This window comes from Meriones unguiculatus, chromosome 2 (genome assembly GCF_030254825.1).
Source record: "Meriones unguiculatus strain TT.TT164.6M chromosome 2, Bangor_MerUng_6.1, whole genome shotgun sequence".
NCBI lineage: Eukaryota > Metazoa > Chordata > Mammalia > Rodentia > Muridae > Meriones > Meriones unguiculatus.
The window spans coordinates 158,292,438-158,314,122 of NC_083350.1; the positions used below are offsets into that span (position 1 = coordinate 158,292,438).

Sequence of the window (21,685 nt, forward strand, 5' to 3'; positions counted from 1 at the left end):
GCCTGTTGTTACTCAGGGGCACACCCTGGCAGGGGCCCGCCACTGGCACCTCCTGCCACATCATTATATTTCATAACATTTGGGAGGCAGAGCCAGGCAGATGGCTGGCTTTGAGACCAGCCTGGTCTGCAGAGTGAGTGTCAGGACAGCCAGGGCTACACAGAGGTATCCTGCCTTGAAGAAGCAAACAAACAAAAAGAATCCAAGTATAAACACACCTTTAATCTCAGCACTCGGCAGTCAGAGGCAGGCGGATCTCTGTGAGTTCAAGACCATCCTGTCTACGCAGAGAACTTAGGTCAGCCGAGGCTACACAGGGAGACCCTGCCCTTAACAAAAAGAAGTCAGGCATGGTGACTTTTAAGTCCAGCACAGGTCAAGACTTAGTCCATCCTCCTGAAGACAAACACCTGAGCTTGGCCTCTGGTTGGCTCAGTGTGCACAAACACCCAGACACACACACACACACACACACACACACACACACATAGAGTTAGATCCAGGGCTCCAAGTCCCTCTATACTTAACCTTTCATACTTTCCCAGCCATTCCACAGCTCTCCTTTTGCATGGACACCCATAAAAATAGTTTAGCTGTATTAGCTGTACCGGTCCTCTGCCAGAGGAAAAGGCTCTTAACTGATGAGCCATCTCTCCAGTCCCAGGTTTTAAATATTTTATATGCATAGATGAAGGCAAATTGAATATACATGGGATTATATAATGTGTGTTGGTAGAATATTTTTATACATCTTTTCTCTGTGTTTATTTCCCCTGTTCTCTTTAATTACACAGAATGTGTTTTTAAATTTTAGCCTGTCTTCAGTAGGACAAGCTGAAGCAAAGGAAGAGCTTTTCCTGCTTGGATATCAGAATGTTAAATAGGAGAACTCTTTAGGGCTCATTATGGGGGTGGTAGTGACAACTTCCATGAAAACACAAGAGGAAACTGAATCCTCAGAGTTGGCCAATAAACTAGTTCCCTCCACTAACCAGGGTATTTGCTATTGGGGGATCAGAGTTATTCTTAACGAAATAAAGCTGTGTGTGTGTATATATATATATATATATATACATATATATAAAACCTTTAAAGTCAGTAGTCCAAGAACAAAGTTTAAGCCACACTGACCTAGCCTCAGAACTCACACCACTCCTGACACATTCAGGTAGTGATCTGGCTCAGTGTGGGAGGCCACCACTCAAAAAATATTAGTACCAAGAGCTGAGAGTGGTCAGGGACGCTCAGTGATGGAGCCAGAATCTAAACTCAATTCATCTGTATCACTCAGTATCCTCCATCTCAGGCTGGCATATTCCTGGTTGTCAATGAGTGTACACACTTTATGAGATCAACCAGAAAAAAATAAAAAATTAAATAAATAAATAAAATCTTTTCTTTGGCCCTTCATTGTGGACGTTTTGGTTTATGATATGTAAACATGTCTTTGTTATAATCCCAAGTAGGGGATTTCTGTTTGTCCACACCTGTTTTCTCCTGAAGAGCGTGGTGTCTGTGCCAGCTGGAAATAGATGAATCCTGAGAACTTTGAGGGATGTAAATAGGATAGCCCAGAGGAAGAAGGTGCTTGGTGGCTGCTTGGAGGAGTCCGAGGATTGCTGCCTGCTCCTGGTTCATCTTGCTGCTGCGTTTGCTGGTTGTCGGTTTGCTGGTGACCTGGACTTCCGGATCTCCTGATGATGGATATTGTTATTGATCCCCACCCCACCCCCCAAAAAAAGAATCCTACAGCCCTACCCAGCAGGAAGAAGTAAAGAGGGTTTATGTCCCCTTTCCCTTACAATGTTATTTTTCCTCTACCTGGGGTTGGAGGTTGGAAGGGAGGTATATGCTTTAAGGAACCCCCAAATAAAGTAACATTTGAAAAAACTAGTGCCTACAGCCCTTCCTTAAGCAAGTGGTTCTGAGTAACCATCCCAGTGAACTCTGATGTTGACCTGCCTTGTCTATCTATGGATCAGTATAGCTACTATCCCCACCCTTCTTCCTAGCCTTCTTCTACAGAGAAAGTAATTCTCGCTTCCACTCTGGACCAGAAAAGGAACTCTGTCCCTAAGCTCACTTTTTGGCTTAGGTCAGTGGTTCTCAACCTGTAGATCACAACCCCTTTGTGTATGTCAAACAACACCTTTCAGAGAGGTAGTTTAAGACCATCTGAAAACAGAGATTTATAATTTTGTTTGTTTGTTTTTCAAAACAGGGTTTCTCTGTGTTGCCTTGGTTGCCTGGATTCACTTTGTAGACCAGGCTGGCCTCAAATTCATAGAGATCCACCTGCCTCTGCCTCCCAGAGTGCTGGGATTACAGACCACCTGGTCCGGCTTATATCTTGATTTGTAACAGTAGCAAAATTACCATGTGAAGTAGCCATGAAACTAATTATATGGTTGGGGTCATCACAACATGAGGAACTATCTTGCCTTTTTTTTTTTTTTTAATGTGTAAAAGTGTTGCCTGGGTGTATGTCTCTGTACCACCTCCATGCCTGCTGCTCAAGGGGACCAGAAGAATGTATCAGATTCCCTGAGACTGGAGTTACAAACAGTTGCAGGAGGAGCCATCTCTCTGGCCACTTGTCTTTTATAAAGCAGAACCCTTTAAAGGCTGTGTAGTGATCAAGTAAGAAAAGAGCTGCCTTAGAGACTCACAAAACCAAATTGCTTCGGTGAGGGCATGTTAAGTGTGTAGATTATGAGGAAGCAGAGAATTGCTTATATCTGTTTTATGCATACAGATGCCAAGGCATACTTGAAGAGGTCAGAGGACAACTTGAGTCAGTTCTCTCCCTCCTTCTAATGAACTCGAGTCATTAGACCTGACAGAAAAGGCTTCTATTTGTGAGCCATCCCACTGGCCTCAATGAAGCAATTTTTTTGTTAGTTTGTTTCGCAGCTTTGGCCAACCTGGAGTTTCCTATGCAAACCAGGCTGGCCTTCTCTAATTCACATAGCTTCTCCTGCCTCTACCTCCCTAAGAGCTAGGATTAAAGGCATGTCCCACCACACCTGGCTCCCAATGAAGTAATGTTTGAGGATTCGTACTGTCAAATGCACTCAGATAAAATAAGCAGAAAGTATAAAGTTTTCAGCATATTCCAAAGCAGTTAGGTTTTGATTGTGTATCCACATAATGTTTTCTACTAAAAGAGGCTGTTATTTCACAATTTGAGATAGATAGATAGATAGATAGATAGATAGATAGATAGATAGATAGATAGATAGATAGATATGCCCCCCCTTCCCCTTAAGTTTTTTGAGACATAATCGCCCTCTACATCCAGGCTGGGCTGAACATACAATTCAGCCCAGGCTGGCTGACCACAACTCTTGGCAATCCTCCTTCCTCAGCCTCCCTCCTGAGTCCTGGGATCAAAGACTTGTTTTATCTGTCCACATCTACCACCAAGGAGAGAAAGCACTGGTCTCTGCTTCAGCCTGGACACCAGCGTCCTGTTCCATTCTCCCATCCTGAATCCTGCTACCTGACTCACTTCTGCCTTTCCCGCTCTGCCTGATAAACCGAGCTCTACTACAGGGCCAGGCTCCCTGTCTCCAGACACCACGGCCCACCAAGGGACTCCCTGTGCTTTAGCCTGTGGCTCCCCTCTTCCTGCTCTCCCCTCTCCCCTTCCTGTCCGAGCGCACTGTCTCTTTCTGTATCTTCTGGTAACAAAAGACTACTAAACAGAGAGGGGGAGGAGAGGGAGTGTCAGGAAGAGACAAGATAAGCCAGTCAACACGGAGGTTAAATGTGCTTCCTGGAGGCCCAGAATCAAACAGGAATACCAGAAAGAAACAGCTGAAATACATGGAAAGAAGACTTGGAAGCTTTATGAGAGCCAGCGAGACGGCTCATCAGATGAAGGCACTCATCAGCAAGCCTGACAACCTTTGTCGTGTTGGAAAGAGAGAATCAAATTGTCCCCTGACCTTCATATATGCATAGTGTCATACGCTGTCCTCCTCATACATTGGATGGATGGATGGATGGATGGATGGATGGATGGATGGATGGATGGATGGATGAATGTTGGAGAGTGTCCTTTCCAGGAGCATCAGTTGGGCTAACCCTCTTCCACTTAGCTCAGCTGGCTTCTGCTTCTTCCAAGCAGCTGGTCTTGCTTTCACTGCTTACTCGGACAGATAGGGACCTAGTGAATCTGATCGGTTTCAGGGACTTCTTGAGCTCTTTTGAGTTGTCTACCTTCCTACTGAAGGAGCTTCCCTGCAAGATGAAATGCTTCATTTTCCTGGACACTGTTACAAAACGCTGGTGGAAAATACCTCAAGCATTATGGAAGCATTGTTTTTCACGTCAAACTTTATCCCAAGAGGAAAAAAAAAGTCTATGCTTGATGTTAACTTTTCCTGGGATTATATCAACAAGTATCTGCTCCAACCAGTTAGGCAACCAAGGTAATGATTCTACCAAAGTCAAGCTTGGGAACCAACTAGTTTATTGAGCTTCCTTCACAAAGCATGAGTGGCGTTTTCTTATTGCCTCACGAGTGACCCCAGAGCAACTACCTCATCAACAAAGTCTCACACCACCATAACAGTGACCTCTGGAGAGCTGCATCACCAAGGACTCTTTTGTTAACCTCCATCTTCCTTTAAAAGCTTAGCAGCTTCCAAGATTCCTAGCTGCTGGCAGGAGGTGGGAGAGCAGTAGGCAGGAAGTGGAGGGGTTGTACCGTTTGGAATTCCAGATGAGAGACCTGGGAACCTTTCTCTCCCAACTAAGGAATGTCAATAATAGCTCCTTAGCATCATCACAGGCCTACTTATCTCCATTGATGTGCTAATCACCGCCAGTGTTACAAACTCCAGAAGGACAATGGGACGTCCCTGTTATGCCCACAGGAAAAAACCATACCGAAGCACACTCCCTTGCACAGACTTCAGGAATTTACAAGTGCAGATGGACACCTTTAATCCCAGCACTCAGGGAGGCAGAGGCTAGTGGTCACTGTGAGTTCAAGGCCAGCCTAGTCTACAAAGCTACAGCATCTACACAGTCTAGGAGAGTCCAGGAAAGTTCAGGACAGCCAAGGCTACACAAGGAAACCCTGTCTAGAAAAAAATTAGAATGAATGAATGAATGAATGAATGAGGAAAAAAAAAAAGACAGAGACCAAGGTCTCAGCCCACTATGGTTAAAAACTCTTTACAAAGTTTTTGAAAACACTTGGGGGGCTGAAGAGATGGATCAGTGGTTAAGACCACTGTCTGCCTGCTCTTCCACAGCCATCTATAATGAGATCTGGTGCCCTTTCCTGGCATGCAGGTGTACATACATAGAGCACTCAAATACATAAAAGTAAATAAATAAACAAATATAAAAAAAAAAAACTTGGCCCCATGAGTAGACACATTTCTTTTTTTTTTTTTTAAGGTTTATTTAAAATTTATACAACATTCTGCCTATATACCAGATCTTACTATAGACGGTTATGAGCCACCATATAGTTGCTGGGAATTGAACTCTGGACTCGGAGCCATCTCTCCAGCCCCAGTGGTTACATTTCAAGGGCCCGCCCATATTCCTTCCTTGGAGCCATCAATTGGAGAAGCCCTGAAATCCAGGTTCACTGAGCTGAGCCTCACCTGCCCCCAAGGTGTCTCTGGATCACTTTCCTGCAATACACTGTCATTTCCCCCTTACCAGCACGGTCCATCAAGTTGGTCCCCATTCCTCTTAACCCAAAGGCGTCTCATTCAAAGCTGCATTAGAGGGTGTTTGTAGATCGCTGCGTGAGAACCCGTGACAGGAGACTAGAGATTGGACCACCGCCGCCTGCATCTGTGCCTCGCAGAACAGAGAGCATCTCAACAAAACCTGCATCCTACAACCCTGAGGACCGATTTGTAGCGGCTCATGGGCCTCTTGGCCAGCTGCTGGTTAAGCTTTTCCCTTAGCTCACTAGCTGATTCCCATTCTCAGGAGCGCTTTCTGTTTCTTAATAAACGGTGGCTCCTTCCCTTTCCAACCAAGTGTCCCTTAGCCCAGTTGTCACTGAGGGACGCACGAACCTGGGTACTTGGCAGACTCAGAGGCCCACCTGTATATGATGATATTATTCCCAGCATGAATGCAAAACCACAGCTTTCCAGATAGTGTATTCTGGAGCCAAATGTAAATGAGCACAGTCCAAAAACACAGATTTAAGTTACCCCAAATTCCATGTTTCAACATAGAAGCAGTTTCCGGAAGTTTTAATGGTAACAAAGTTAGAAATCTAGACATCTTAAAAAATAAAAAATGGGACTGGAGAGATGGCTTAGAGGTTAAGAGCAGTGGCTGCTCTTCCAGAGGTCCTGAATTCAATTCCCAGTAACCACATGCATGGTGGTTGACAACCATCTCATAATGAGATCTAGTGCCCTCTTCTGACATGCAGACAGAACACTGTATACATAATAATAAATAAATCTTAAAAAAAAAAAAGCCATGGCATGGTGGTGCACAACTTTAATCCTAGCACTCAGGAAGGCAGTGGCAGGCGAATCTCTGTGAGTTCCAGGCTAGCCTGGTCTACAAAGCGAATCCAGGACAGTCAGGGCTCTATTACACAGAGAAACCTTGTCTCAAACAAAACAGAACAGAACAAAACAAAAAAACCCTTTTTCCTAAAATAGTTTTAGTCATTTTATTTTACCCATGTTTTGCCTGTGAGTGTACGTATGCGCACCACATTGTACTCGGCGCCCACGGAGATTGGCTTTAACTGGAGCTGCAGGTGACTGTGAGCCACCGTGGGCACTAGATAGCAAATCTAACTCCCCCTGCTCCAAGAGAAGCAAGTGCTCTTAGCTCAAGCGCCATCTCTCCAGCCTGACGTTGTATTTCTTATTTATGTGTATATGTGCTTGTGAATTGATGGGTACCACTGAGTTTGGGGGCCAAAAGGGCACAGAAGAGAGCACCGAATCCCCTGGAACCGAGGAGAGCCCTTTGTTTCCCGCCATGTGGGTGCTAGAACCAAACCCTGATCTGCAAGAGCAGTGGCTCCTAACTGCTGAGCCATCTCTCCAGCCCCCAGACACCTTTGAAATACTTTGGTGGAAACAGTATGAATATGAACAGCAGAGAAATCTCAGCAGTAAACTTCATGCTATCTGATAACATTCCCAGCTTTTAGTTTGGTAGAAGCAAGTGTCTGCTAAATGAACTCATTCCAAAAGGTTTTTATCTGTTAGTCAGAGGATGTTAGGTCCAACGCAGAAGTGGGTAAGAAAGGGCTATTTAGGGACTAAAGATAGCCCAAGATAAATAGCAGTTAGGTTCTGGATCTGCAGCATTCCAACCTCCTCCTATTGCTGCCTTTCTAACCAGTCGGTCGGTCTTTGCAGGCACGGTTTCTTTCCAAGAATCGTCACTGCATATCAGGATGCTTTACCATGAACTGATTCTGCCCCTGAATGCGGCTATGCACAGTCTGAATCAGCCCCATCCTTCCAGACAGACTTCCAAGACCCTGGCCCCCTCCCTTCCTTCTGTCTTTCTTTCTCTTCTTTTCTGAGACAGGGTCTCACTGTGTAGCCCTGGCTAGCCTTGAACTCAGAAAGAACCTGCTGGGCTCTGCCTCTGGACTGCTCCCAGGGCTGCAGATGCTCAGTGGTTAGAGCACTGGCTACTCTTCTACCGACCAGGGGTTCAGATCCCAGTATCTGCATGGCTGCCTGACTCTAGTTCCAGAGAATGCAGCACCCTCTTCTGGTCTCCCTGGGTATTTTCATGCATGAGCTACATGGACTCAGGCATAAAAATAAACATATCTTTAAAACAGTGGATGCTACCACTCTCTCTCTTTCTCTCTCTCTCCTAACAATATACTGAGTACAGCAAGGAGGGCAATGAGCTGGGTAGTAACGCAGAGAACCTACATGATGCCGCAAGGCTTTTCTTTCTTTTCACTATTGCTGGTACTATCTTTGTTGTTATTATGTGTATGGGTCGTTTGTCTGCATGTAGGTCTGGGCACCACTAGTGTGCCTGGCGTCCACAGAGACAAGAAGAGGGTATCAGGGCCCCTGGCAGTTGCAGTCCGTGTTGTGCCACCATGTGGGTGCTGGGAATTGAACCTAGCTGAGCCATCTCTCCAGCCCTCAAGACTTTTCTTGATGGAGTCTGATGGCTGTTCAAATGGCTGCTCATTGGTCACACCTTGAACCTCCCTACCCAGCTAGCTTTGTGGAGGAAGATCTTCCTCCACAAAACCCGTCCACTGCCCTATCCGTTAGAGCTGCTTATCCCTTAGAATCAAGTATCTCAAACGTCATGCCCACAAAGCCTTCCTGATCTCCCAGCACATTCCTCAAACTCCCTTGGACTCACCACAGCTTTGGGGATTTACTTACCCACCGACACTGTATTCTACCTTAGTTTACGATTGTTGTAATCAGCAGCCTTAAATCTCAGACTCCAGCGCCAGCAAGCCAGGGGATGGGTGTATGGAATATGTTTGAAACAATTACTGGATATTTCTTTTGAAAGGCACTAAGATAAAAAGCAATTTACTGGCCTATACCAGAGGCCTGCAGAGACAGGTTAGCAGTTACTCCCTTACGGCTCTCGCAGGGGACCTGGGTTGGTTTCCAGCGCCTACATGGTGGCTCACAACTGTCTGGGACTCTAGTTTTGGAGCATTCAACATGCTCTTCTGAGCTCCTCAAGCATCAGGCACATGCAATGCTGCACAGACATGTGTGCAAACAAGACGCTCATATCCGACTGCATGGAGGGACCCTATTAACTGCAAAATCTTCAAGGCAGAGTCACGGGGCCAATGTACCTTAATCCAGGACACTGATCTGTTTACATTCTTCTCTCCTTCTCTTAGTGCAATTGGTGAGCCGTGTGTTCTAAAAGCACCAAGAATGAGACTTCACAGTACATAAAATAGATTTAAGAGTGCTTAAGATGCGGACCCTGACAATAAACAAAGGTGTTCAATCTGTGGCTCCCCCACTCACTAAGACGTTTATAATCTTGCGGAGGTACTTAATCACCTGTTTGTTTGTTTGTTTTCCCATCTCCACTAATGTCTACAAAAAGGGAATAATAATAAGGCCAAGTTAATTAGCTTGTTTGAAGGATAAAGTTACTTAATCTGTAAAGTCATACTACTTACCTAGAGGCCTCTTCTGTGGCTATTGTCTCTTATCGTTAGTAGCTCTAGCTGTAGCCCACCCAGGCTGGCCTCAGATTTTCAGTAAGCCTCCAGAGTGCTGAAATTCATAGGCCTACACCCTGCCTTTTGACACCCTTATATTTTGAATGAAAGCTAAATGAGTTAATATATATTTGAAAAGGATGTTGAGGGCTAGAGAGATGGCTAGAGAGAAAACTAAATTGTATACATACGTACGTATATATACATGAAGTACACATATATGTACTTCATGCGTGTGTTGGTGCTCTCAGTAGATGTGAGCTGCTGTTACTTGCCCAGTCTGTGTCTCCGTGCTCTCACCTGCAAAAGGAGGATGGTAAAGGGATTAGCTTAATGCCTTTTCAATTCTCAATATTCCTGAATTAGGGAACGTCACTACGTTCTTGTGTGTGCAACAGACAGACAGACAGAGACAGACAGAGGTATGCACGGGTGTCCTCTCCCATGCAAGTCATGTAGCGACCAGAAGCTGACATCAAGCGTCTTCCACGGGAAGCGGAAGGGACGGGTCTGGGTGTGCAGAGAGAGCGTATTTGCTCGTTTTGTTTTCGAGACAGAGTTTCTCCTTACAGTTCTGGCTGTTCTGGAACCCACTCTGCATACCAGGCTGGCCTTGAAGTCACAGAGATCCACCTGACTCTGCCTCCTGAGGGCTGGGACTAAAGGCATGCGCCACCACCTCCAGGCCCCACAGTTGTTTCTATACCTTCTTTTCTAATTCTTTCAGTGAACCTGACCCTTGCTCATTTGTCTAGGCTGCCTGACCGTGGAGCCCAGGGTCATTTCCCTGTCGCCAGCCACCACCACCCGCTCCCACCCCCAGCACGGGGTTGCTGATGTGTCCTTCTATGCCTGGTTTTTATGCAGATGCTGGAGACTGACCCGTAGATCCTCCTGTTTGAGCAGCAAGCACTTTACCCAGAAGCCATCTCTCTAGCCCTCAATATCCTTTTCTAGGTCGAAAAACCAGGTTCGCTTGGTTTTCTAATTAGAGTGCATCACCTGTTTTGCTGTTTAATATGTTTGTCTGACGGTGGGGCGTGACTGAGCGCCACGGCGTGAGTGTGGAGGTCAGAGGACAACTGTGGGAGTCAGCTCTCTCCTTTCACAGCGGGGGTCCCGAGACTCTAACTCGGGCTTGGGGACAACGGGCTCGCTCCCCCACCCCCTCCCCACCCCCACCGCCGCTGACTCCCCTCGGGTTCTGGGTGAGAAGAGTGTCCATTCGGGAAGCCCTGAGGAAGGAAGGCAGTCCGAGTTGAGCAGCCGGCAAGCACGGCGAGCTGGGTTCTGCTCTTGACCGCCTTTCGGTGAAAACTGGACGAACGGGAGGCAGGGGCACAGGTGAGCCGCTAGGCTTCGCTCGCCTCCTCCGTTTCCCCGATAGGCGTGGCTGCCTCTGGCCCTTCACCGGGCCTGATCCCATACACACCACACCACTAGAGATGCTGCTGTGTTCCGGGCTGGCTTCCAGCCTGCCCTGAAACGGAAGATGACCTTGACTTCCATGTCCTCCTCGCTCTCCTTTCCCACTGCCACCAAGGCCCGTCGCAAACCACATACACACAGTTTTATTAAAAAAAAAAAAAAATATTTTTTTAACTCATCATTAGTGCGAGCGCGTGCGCGTGTGTTTCAGGGGAAAACTCTGAGGAGTCAGATCTCTCCTTGCGCCCTGAGTTCAAGCCTTCGGGGCGCGCTGGGCAGTAGGACCCAGCTCTGAGCGCGCTGAGCAAGCGCATTTAGCAGTTAATCCTCCTTCCCCAGAACTTCTGGATTCTTTTGAATTCTGCCTAGCAAAGGCAGTTAGTTACCGGCCCTTGCAGTACTTGGTTCGGAGAGCCGACTGTCGTTTTGGAAAACGTGTACGTTCCGCCTTGCGCCGTCTAACAGAGGCATGCCCGGAAAGTCTGCCGCTTTTACCGACTCGTCCGACCATCTGTACTTTAGACCGGGCGGGCCATGTCAGGGGTCGGGGAAATCGTGGGCGCAGCAGCTCTCCAAACTAACACACCCTGAAAACTCCGACCCGGGCTGTTGGGATCCACAGTAACCAGTGAGGAGGGTTGGGATAGCAGCGCCGTTAACTCACTGCTGTGGGGGAAGGAGGGGGAAACTCCCCGGCGGGTGGCTCGTTGGTCTAGGGGTATGATTCTCGCTTTGGGTGCGAGAGGTCCCGGGTTCAAATCCCGGACGAGCCCGTGCTTTTTTTTTTTTTTTTTTCTTTCTTCTGAGAAGTTTCCCCCTGCTAAAACAAGGAAGAGAGCGGAAAGCCCTTCCGCGGAGCTTGGCTGGGCGGAGGTCTCGCTTCCTCTCTCTATCAAGCCCCAGGAACGTCTTCACAGAAGAGTGAACTAGTAGTAGCTTTGATCCGGAGACCAGTTCGGCCCAGACCTGCCGTATTCTCGCAGGTCAAGGAAGCCTGCGACGGAGAAGGATTCCCAACTCTGGACGGAGCCCCCGGTGCCCCGGAGGCGGCCGGGACCGAGCAGCTGATGCAGGGTCGCGGGGAGCATCGCAGGCAGCGCCCGGGGTGCGATCTGCAGGGTCGTCCACCCGCGAGCGCCCCTTCTTCGGGCCCGAGGCCACGGGCTGGAGGCTCTCGAACCTGCCGCTGGTCCACGCTGGTCATCGCGAGCTCTCCTCGTGGTTTCGGCCTCTCCCCTGAGCAGGGCACCGCACACAAGCGGGAAATGCTGTACCAGGCGCCAGGCGCGCTATGCCGCAGGGTGCCGCAGCGTGGGCCGATAACCTGGTCCTGGATTCTAGGGGTCGCGGCCCGGATCTGCGGGGCACAGTCCGTCCTGTGTAGTGACTCTGAACTCCAGGGCGTGGGCTTCCACGTGGGCAGCGCGAACCGCCAGGTACCGAGCGGCATCCAAGGGCCAAGATCTAGGGGACCCGGGCTGCTCCTCCCTTTGAGCGTGATGGAGGGAGAAGGGGTCAAACCACGGAGTCCCTCGGCAACCGCAGTCTCTGAATTCACCCTCTCAGGGCGGGTCTGAAATCCGACTCTCCTTCCAGCTCAGCGCCTCAGGGCCCGCCCTAAGACTCCGCGATGGTCATAGATGGTCATAAAGTGGACCAAGCCCAGCTGCCTGCGTGGCTCGTTGGTCTAGGGGTATGATTCTCGCTTAGGGTGCGAGAGGTTCCGGGTTCAAATCCCGGACGAGCCCATCTTTATCTTCCAGGTAACTTTATAAGTCCCTAGATGCAATCCCGAGAGTCCTCTAGGAAGAGGCGACCTTTTAAAAGGAGATCCAAGAGTGTGCCACCCACAGTACTGTTCTAAAACAGCTGAGTCTCGAGTCGTAGATCTCTGCTTTGACACTCAGCTCAGGAGGCGACAGTTTGATCCATTTTGAAAATTAAATTACGTTGTATTTTAATATTTGTTGGCGATTGGGGCAGCGCCACTGGGGAGATCAAAGAACACACTGAGGAAGTCACTAATGCCAGAGTGGAGGGCTCCAGCCCCACAAGGGAGTTTATTTAGGTTTAGTGGTGGTGGCCGGTTGCTGGAAAAAGCCCATTGGCTGTGAATTTATTTATTTTTTCTCCCAGACATTGAATCTAGAAGCACTAGCCCAAACAGCAGTTTATTTTTAATTACGTTTATCTATCTGTCTCAGTGTGTGTGTGTTTACACCTGTGGAAGTCAGTGGACAACTTTCAAGCCGCTCTCTCCTTTCAGTCCACAGTCACTAGGCATCTCAAAGGCCCTGTTTTGTTTCTGTTTTGCTTGTTTGTTTTCTTTGATACACGGTTTCTCTGTGTAGCCCTGGCTGTCCTAGAACTCAGAGACCTGCCTGCCTTTGCCTCCAGGGTGCGGGGATCAAAGGCGTACACTCTACACTCAGGCCCTAATCTGTAAAATAGCGTGTTGAAATATCACCTGGTACATCTGAGAGTCAGAAAAGTGATTAACTAAGTAAATCATTAATTTCTATTTTCTTGAGGGAAGAAAAAGGCTCTTTGGAGGGCAAGGCTTTCACCCGAGAGGCTAGCTATGTAATTTGTAGGGCTCCGTGTGAAATGAAAAGTCAGGGCCCTTTATACAATAATTTAGAGATTATTAGAAATTGCATTTGTTTTTTTGGTTCTATCCTGGAACTCAGAGATCCAACCCGTCTCCCAAATCCTTAGGATTAAAAAGTCATTTCTAAGCCAGGCTTGGTGAGGAATGCCTGTAATCCCAGCACTCGGGGAGGCAGAGGCAGTTGGATCTCTCTTGGAGCCAGCCTGGTCTACAAAGCAAGGCCACACAGAGAAACCCTGTCTCAAAAAGCAAAACAAAACAAAACAAAAAGTTATTGTTACTTATTTGCGTGTATCTGCCGGGGTATGTGTGCACACGAGTGCAGGTGTGCCCCGAAAGCAGAAGAGGTTGGCCCGAGGCCCTGGACCTGGCCTTGTGGTTGGTTTTGGTGAGTCACAAAACGATGGTGCTACAAACTGAACCCGGATCCTCTGGAAGAGCAGCAAGTGTTCTTAAGCACTGAACCGTCTCTCCAGCCTACTGGAAGTTTTCCGCCACAGCAGGGTGGTAAGCCAGTCACCGAGCCCTTCCAAGCATGAAGATGATTGCCACTGAGCAGGCTGCAAACCCCCAGCTCACTCAGCAAGGGAGCAAGGTCAAGTTGGCATTGGAAGCGGCAGGCTCGCCCTTGAGAAAGATAATTTGCCTGCGAAGTTCCCTTGCCATCTGCTTGGCAGGTATTTCCTCTGGATTGAGACATTCCCTGCTAGATGAAAGAAGGTGGAGGGAGAGTCATAAAACTCCGGAAACAGAAAACCTATGAGGCTCAGAAAGTTCACAAAACTTAAGATCCAGGAAGCTCTGCCTCAAGATGGTCAGCTTTTTCACCAAGATGGCACCAAAATCGAAGAGAAAGAAGCTCCTGCCCCTCCCAAAGCCAAAGACAAGGTGAAGGCCTTGAAAGCTAAGAAGGCAGGGCCGAAAGGCGTGAACAGCCACAAAAAGAAGATCCGCTGTCACCCACCTCGAAAGAGTGCACCCGGGAGAAACAAGCCTGACCACTATGCCATCATCAAATTCCCCCTGACCACCGAGTCAGCCATGAAGGAAAATAGAGGACAACCACAAACTGTGTTCACCGTGGATGTCGAGGCCAACGAGCACCGGATCAAACAGGCCGTGAAGAAACTCTGACATTGATGTGGCCAGAGTCAATACCCTGATAAGGTCTGACGAGTGAAGAAGGGGTGTATGGGGTTTGCTCCTGATTAGGATGCTCTGGATGTTGCCAACAAAATCAGGATTGTCCAAACTGAGTCCTCCTGGCTAATTCTAAATATATATACATTTTCCACCATTAAAAAAATTATAAAAGACTCACTGGGGACAGGAAGACTGGACCTGGAGAAATGGCTTAGTGGTTAAGAGTACTGCTCACTCTTCCAAAAGAACTCGGTTCAAATCCCAGGACTCACATTGTAGTTCATAGCTGTCTGTAATTCCAGTTATAGTTTCATACAGACATGGCTGCTTTTTTTTTAAATTTTATTTTTCTCATTAGTTACATTTTGTTAATTCTGTATCCCAGCTGTATCCCTCATTCCCTCCCCAATCCCACCCTCCCTCCCTCATCTCCTCCCTGCCCTTTTCCAAGTCCACTGATAGGGGAGGACCTCCTCCCCTTTCATATGACTTCGTTTTGTCAGGTATTTTCAGGACTGGCTGCAAAGTCCTCCTCTGTGGCCTAACAGGACTGCTCCTCCCTTGGGAGGTGGGGAGGTCAAAGAACCAGTCATTGAGTTCCTGTTAGAAATAGTCCTTGTTCCCCTTACTATGGGAAACCAATTGATTACTGAGCGTTAGCTGCTTCTTGTCAGATGTTTCATTACAGCAACAAGAAAGGGAACTAGTACAGAAGCCAAAGGGAACACTGGATGGTGAAGGGAAGAAGAGAATGGTAGAAGTGATGGAAAATACCCCTCAGCCTCCCCACGCCCCCTTGGTTTCAGAGGGATGGAAAAATGCATGAATCAGCATTTATGTGGTCCCAAACAATGGCCCTGGACAGAAAACTATGACAATTAGAGAACAGCTAACAGATGAAAGGAGCAGAAGATATGTAGACACAGGTGAAACCCACCATACCCCCTTAATAGAGAAGGGGACAACCCCCACCATTCCTCTGATTTAGTGGACAGGGCTGCCACATCATGAGTAGAGGCTCCATGTTAAATTGCAGCTTTATTGGCTCAGTGGCTATTGGAGCATTATAGTAACCCCAAGGAGCCAAGAATAATGGTAGCAGTTGATGGTTAAGGAGATCATGGGATGGTGTAGGTGAAAAGGTCTAAGCATGTGCCTTAGTTGATTCTAATGCTGCAATGAAACACCGTGACCAAAAGCAAGTTGGAGAGGAAAGGGTTTATTTAGCTTACACTTCCACACACTGAAGGAAGTCAGGACAGGAACTGGAACAGACAAAGATCGTAGAGGTCGGAGCTGATGCAGAGGCCATGGAGCAGTGCTTGTCTTAGTTAAGGTTCCTGTTGCTGTGAAGAGACACCATGACCATGGCAACTCTTAGAAAGTAAAACATTTAATTGGCTTACAATTCGGAGGTTTAGTCCATTATCGCCGTGGCAGGAAGCACGGCGGCATGCAGGCAGACATGGCATTCGAGAGGGAGCTGAGAGTTTTACAGCAGTCAGCAGGAAAAGACAGAGGGCCACTGGGCCTTGCTTGAGCCTCTGAGACCTCAAAGCCCACCCATCAGTGACACACTTCCTCCAATAAGACCACACCTCTCAGCAGTGCCATTTCCTGAGTCTATGGGGGCCATTTTCATTCAGACCATCATAGTGCTACTTAATGGCCTGCTTCCTGAGGCTGGCTCAGCCTGCTTTCATATAAAACCCAGGGCCAGCAGCCCAGGCATGGAACCACCTACAATGGGTTGGGCCCACCCCCATCACTAACTAATTAAGAAGAAGCCTTAGAGCTGGATCTTACGGAAGCATTTTCTCAATTGAGGTATCCTTCCTTTCAGATAACTCAGTGTGTCAAGTTGACATAAGATTAGCCAGCACAGTATGTCTCAGTGATGGCAATTATCTCCCTCAAAGGGTATACCATGTGCCCTTCCTCTACATTCTCTGCAAAAGAATGTACTGGGGGCGGACACACTGCTGGGCCACACCCTGCATGCCTCTACTGCAGGGCCTCACCAAGTCTGCAAAATGAGTGGGCAGGATGGGAGCTCGTAAAGTCCCTGCCCTGAGCAGACCCATAAACATCAAATAGTACTGACTGCCTGGAAGTCCATGCTGAACTCACAGAAACTTTAAGAGAGCTGCAAAAATGAGAGGCTATTCGCCCAACCCAAAGGCCTTTCTACAGCTGGGTATGTGGCTGTGAAGACGCCAGGCTGCCCCCAGAGAAGACCATGGGCATAGAGAGCTTAGTACGGTAGACGCCCCACCTACCCCAACCGTGTGCCCAACACTGCTCTTTTGCCAGAACAACTGATGCAAGTAATAGGGTATTTCCTTGCTCTGTTGGAGCTTGCTAACACTTTGTATTAAGAGGAGTTTCCTAGTACTCGTGCAAGATTGCCCTCATACTCTGTCTACTTGGCAAGGGAAGGCGGCCCAGGACCTCGCTTTCTCCTCCTGCTCCCTCCTCTTTGTGAAAAAAAAAAAAAATTAGTACATACAGTACTACCAATCTCTCAAAGACTTCGAAGTGTGCACCTCAAGGAACCAGGATGTGTTCACACAACGAACAAGAGCAAGCCCCGCCGTGAAAGGCCTAGGATGCACATCAGTGTCACACCCGACGGCTTAGTAAAAAGGTGCCACGTGTGTCGGCATTTAAATAAATACATAAATAATCAAACGGCTGCTCAGGAGGCTCCTGAGTAAACTAAGAGCCTCGTAACTCACCTGATGTCGGGAGACTACTACAGAATAAAACCAACCTGAGCAAACTGGATTCTAACTGGGTTTGGGTCCTAGTCGTGGGTAGAGAAGGAAGCAGTACACATGTCCTAGGTGAGCAATTGCTGGATGAATGGGAAACATTCCAAAAGGCGGGGCCCACCCCGGAAGTAACCTTGAAAGCTGCTTATCCAGCTGAAGGCCAGGCCTCCTTCCCCAGCGGCACAGAATCAAACTTGCCAAAGGAGGCACACATACTCACAGCCGTGTGGTTGCCGTGTCTGCGAGTCCTGTCGCTAATGCCGTGCAGGCTGTGTTGGCACCAGTGTTCTTTCATGCTTCTAAGCCTTCCACTTCCCCCACCCCCACCCCCACCCCCACCCCCGTAAATGGACCAGGAGCTAAGACAGATAAAGTGCTAGGAGGAACACCATCTGTCTGCATGGGTGGCGGAAGGGCACCGAACAGGACTGGGCGTCTGTTGAAATGCAAATGAACACTGACACCATGTGGCTGGAGAAAGCAAGCCAGAAAGGTAAGAGCAGAGCGGATAGCTCCGATCCCGAGATTGACCTGTGAGGATCTGCACTGATAGTTGTTGGGCTGTATTGGAAGGTCTGACGTTATGGATGGCCCCGTGGGAAAAGATCTAGCAGGTGCTGTTTGCACCACTGTGGGGCCCGCAGATGCTGGAGGAAGTGTATACCAGAATTCAACAGGAATCAGTAGTTTTCCATACAGCAGCTCGTAGCTCGTTAAGTTTGGAAGTCAGGAAGCAGATGTGCCTACCAAACTACAAACCATCTGCCCTCAGAAGACCACCGGAGGCTCTTCCATGCTTACTCACAGTCTGGCCACAGGGAGCTGACACAGGCTGGAAGGTAGCTGAAGCTACCAGCATCCCCATGGAATTATATTCTGCCTGGTAACAATAAATGTAAGGCATGTATCAAATTCTGACGGGGAGTGTGTTCAGGGTCTGAGGGTATGTCAGCAAGGAAGAAAAAGGGTGCTAACCCGTGTGTACCCTGCCACAAGCCCATTGAAAGCTTGTTTGTTCTTGTTCTTGTTCTTCGGGACAGGGTTTCTCTGTGTTTGTCTTGGCTGGCCTGGTAGACCAGGCTGGCTCGAACTCACAGCGATCCGCCTGCCTCTGCCGCCCTGAGTGCTGGGATCACAGGTGTGTGCCGCCGAGGCTGTACAGGCAAGCCACGGGCGAAGCACATTGTATACCCAGCTCTGTATCACACGCAGGCACGTCCACAGAGAACTGATCGCGATTAGGGCACTCGTTTCAGAACCTCCGGTGCAAATAACAGAGCTGCAACACCAGGACTAACTGTACCTCCATTTGTTTTACAACTCTACACAGGCTGTATTGACTGAAATAAATAACGGGTTATTAAAATAAAGTAAAACCAGGCGGTGGTGGTGAACACCTTTAATCCCAGCACTCAAGAGGCAGAGGCAGGCGGAGCCCTGTGAGTTCCAGGCCAGCCTGGTCTACAGAGCCAGTTCCAGGACAGCCAAGGCTACACAGAGGAACCCTGTCTCTAAAAACCTAAATAAATAAATTTGAACTAAAGGTAAAGGGGGCTGGACAGATGCCTCAGTGGTTAAGGGCATTTGCTGCTCTTTCAGAGGACCTGGGTCACTTCAGAAAATCAATCTCATGGAGCCCACAACTGCTTGTAACTCCAGCTCCATGAGCCCAGTGCCTTCTTCTGGCCTATGCAGACACTGAATGTACACGGGACACATACAAACACCTGGCACATATACACACATACATTAAATAAATAAGTGTTTACCAAACCCCAGCAGTTAGACTTTGAACAAAGGTAACCTGCACAGGAGGGAAAAGGTACTCCTTAGGGCTGAAGGGATGGTTTGGTTAAAACACTTGTCACTAAGCCTGATGACCTGAGTTGTTTGGACCCCAGAATCCATATGACGGAAGGAGAGAATTGTCTCTTACAAGCTGTCCTCTGATCTCCACCCTCATGCACAAGCAAAAAAAGTTAAATAAATAAATGTAATTTTTTTTTTGAGACAAGATCTCACTATGTAGACCTGGCTAGCCTAAAACTCTCTTTCTAGACCAGGTTGGCTTCAGACTTACAGAGATCCACCTATCGCTGCTTCCTGAATGCTGGGGTTAAAGACACAAGCCCCACCCTACCCACCTAATGTCTTTTTGTGGGGAGGGCAGGGTCTTATATGGCCCTGGCTGGCCTGGGTCTGGCTATATTGACTAGACTGGCTTTGAGCTGGAGGTCTGGCCTGTCTGCTGCTACAGTGCTAGGATTAAAGGCCTGCATGATCAGTATGCACTCTTAACTGTTGAATCGTCTCACCACCCCTAGACAAAGGTAGTCTTTAAGAGAAGGCCCTCTCAGAAGCGATGTGGTTATTGAATGAAAAAAGCCCGTATCAGAAGCGGATTACTTCCCTGCGAGTTGTTGACCCCTGAGGCTCTACATTCTGCAAAGGATATTGCCGCTGATCTTGCAGGCCAGAACTCGACGTTAGGTTCCCCTTGCAAAAGACAGCAATGCTTTTGTTGTAGAGTGTGGAGAGATCAAGCTGAGACTGAGCTGGAGGCTCCTTCTCCGCTGATTGGCTTTCCTGGTCGTGGAAGGCACAGGCTGCTGAGCGAAATCGGCTGTTGACAGTCCAGTCCAATAATGCTCCCTGCGTGCTACGCCGCTGTTTTACTTAGAGTTTCTACCGCTGTGATAAAACATCATGGCCAAAAACAGTCTCTGGAGGAAGAGGTTTATTTCGTCTTACAGCTTGTAGTCCATCCCACAGGGAGGCTGGGGAAGGAACTGCCAGCAGGAGCTGATGCAGAGGTCGGTCGTGGAGGGGTGCTGCTTACTGGCTTGCTCTTCCTGGTGGCTGGTTCAGCCTGCTTTCTTATATGCTCCCGGACTGCCTGCTGGGGGTGCCATCTGGGATGGACTGGACTTTCCCACAGCAACCGTTAAATAATAAAATGCCCTATAGATTTGTGTATAGGGAGATCTTTTCTTCTTTTTTTTTTTTTACAAGATTTATTTATTTATTATTTATATAGCATTTTGCCTGCATGTATCCCTACACCCCAGAAGAGAGCACTAGATTTCATTATATCTAGATGGTATGAACAACCATGTGTTTGCTGGAAATTGAACTCAGGACCTTTGGAAGAACAGCCATTACTCTTAACCTCTGAGCCATATCTCCAACCCAAAACTTTTTGTTTTTTTGAGACAGGGTTTCTCTGTGAAGCCTTGGCTGTCCTGGACTGGATTTGTAGACTAGGCTGGCCTTGAACTCACAGTAATCTGCCTGCCTCTGTCTCCCTGAGTGCTGGGATTGTAGGTGTGTGCCTCCGTGCCCAGCTGTGTATAGACAGATCTTACAGAAGCATTTTCTCGATTGGAAATCTCTCTTCTTGTGTCAAGTTGACACAAAACTATCCAGCACAACTAACCAATATTTTAAGAAAGATAAACCCACTAATTCATTAGTGGCATGACAGTTGTGCCTGGAACCAAATGCTTTTTTATTTGATTTAAGGCCCCTCCAAAGGATACCTGAGGGCAAAAACTTGTGGCTAGATATGTCTGTGCTGCAATAAAGAGGCCGCTGCTACTTTTGCCTTAAACAGATGTAATATGCCTGTCAAACAGCCTTCTGATTTGTGTTTACACTCGTAGACTGCTCCTGCTGTCGGTCTTGGTTATGGAGGACCCCTTTTGTGGAAATGAGAGATTAATATGGAGATGTACATCTGGTCAACTCTTTCCAGTAAGTCGCTGTTGCTGTACAGTGGCCCAATATTCAGACATAAATAGAAGCAAATAATCAAACACTTATATCCACTTTAAAGCTCCAGGAGGAACATCAAAGAGGAGAAGGCAGAAAGTATGTGAGAGCTGCAGGAAAGGGTGGAGTGTCGTGTGGTTATTTCCTCCAAATTAAAACATTCCCTCCTGGAAGGAGAAGGAAGGCTTGTAAGTCTCAAAAACGTCATGAAACTTACAAGACTCAGAAGATACCCGTCCCTTCCCAAGATCATATAAACATTAGAAAGCTGCTGGGGGAAGGAGACTCTTTTATTATTCTTAGACTAGCAAGTTGTCTCTGGAACTCCAGTTGCTGGGTACCAGCTGCTTGCTGTGGAAATGGGCAAGTTTATAAAATTCAGGAAAGTGGCTCTGGTCCCGGCTGGATGCAGACGCAGAACTGTTATGGTGAAGATCATTGATGATGGCACTTCAGACCTCCCTTACAGCCTCTGTCCCAGAAAAGTTACAGCCGCCATGCGCAGGAAGATAACCACCAAGATATCAAAGATTAGGTCCTTTGTGACAAAACTATTGGACAAACTATTGTCAACAAAAATACCTTTAGAGAAAGAAGTCTAAAGTAGAACTCAGAGAGATCAAGCACTTATCTAAAACTTATCTAAAAGTATTTAAGCCAAGACTGTAGAACTCACTTATCCCTTTTCACCTTTTGCCTAAGTGATCACAGGGCTAATATAATACCTGCAAAAGATGCTCCTTGAATATTAAGATGGTGTTC

General features: G+C 47.7%; 2 non-coding genes across 2 annotated transcripts; both read left to right on the forward strand.

Annotated features, from left to right (window-relative positions):
• Window positions 1-11,325: 11,325 nt before the first annotated feature.
• Trnap-ugg (transfer RNA proline (anticodon UGG)) lies at window positions 11,326-11,397 on the forward strand. Its single transcript has one exon. It is a non-coding gene; the product is annotated as a tRNA-Pro (tRNA).
• Window positions 11,398-12,300: 903 nt separating this feature from the next.
• On the forward strand, window positions 12,301-12,372 carry Trnap-agg (transfer RNA proline (anticodon AGG)). Its single transcript has one exon. It is a non-coding gene; the product is annotated as a tRNA-Pro (tRNA).
• The last annotated feature ends 9,313 nt before the right edge of the window (window positions 12,373-21,685 follow it).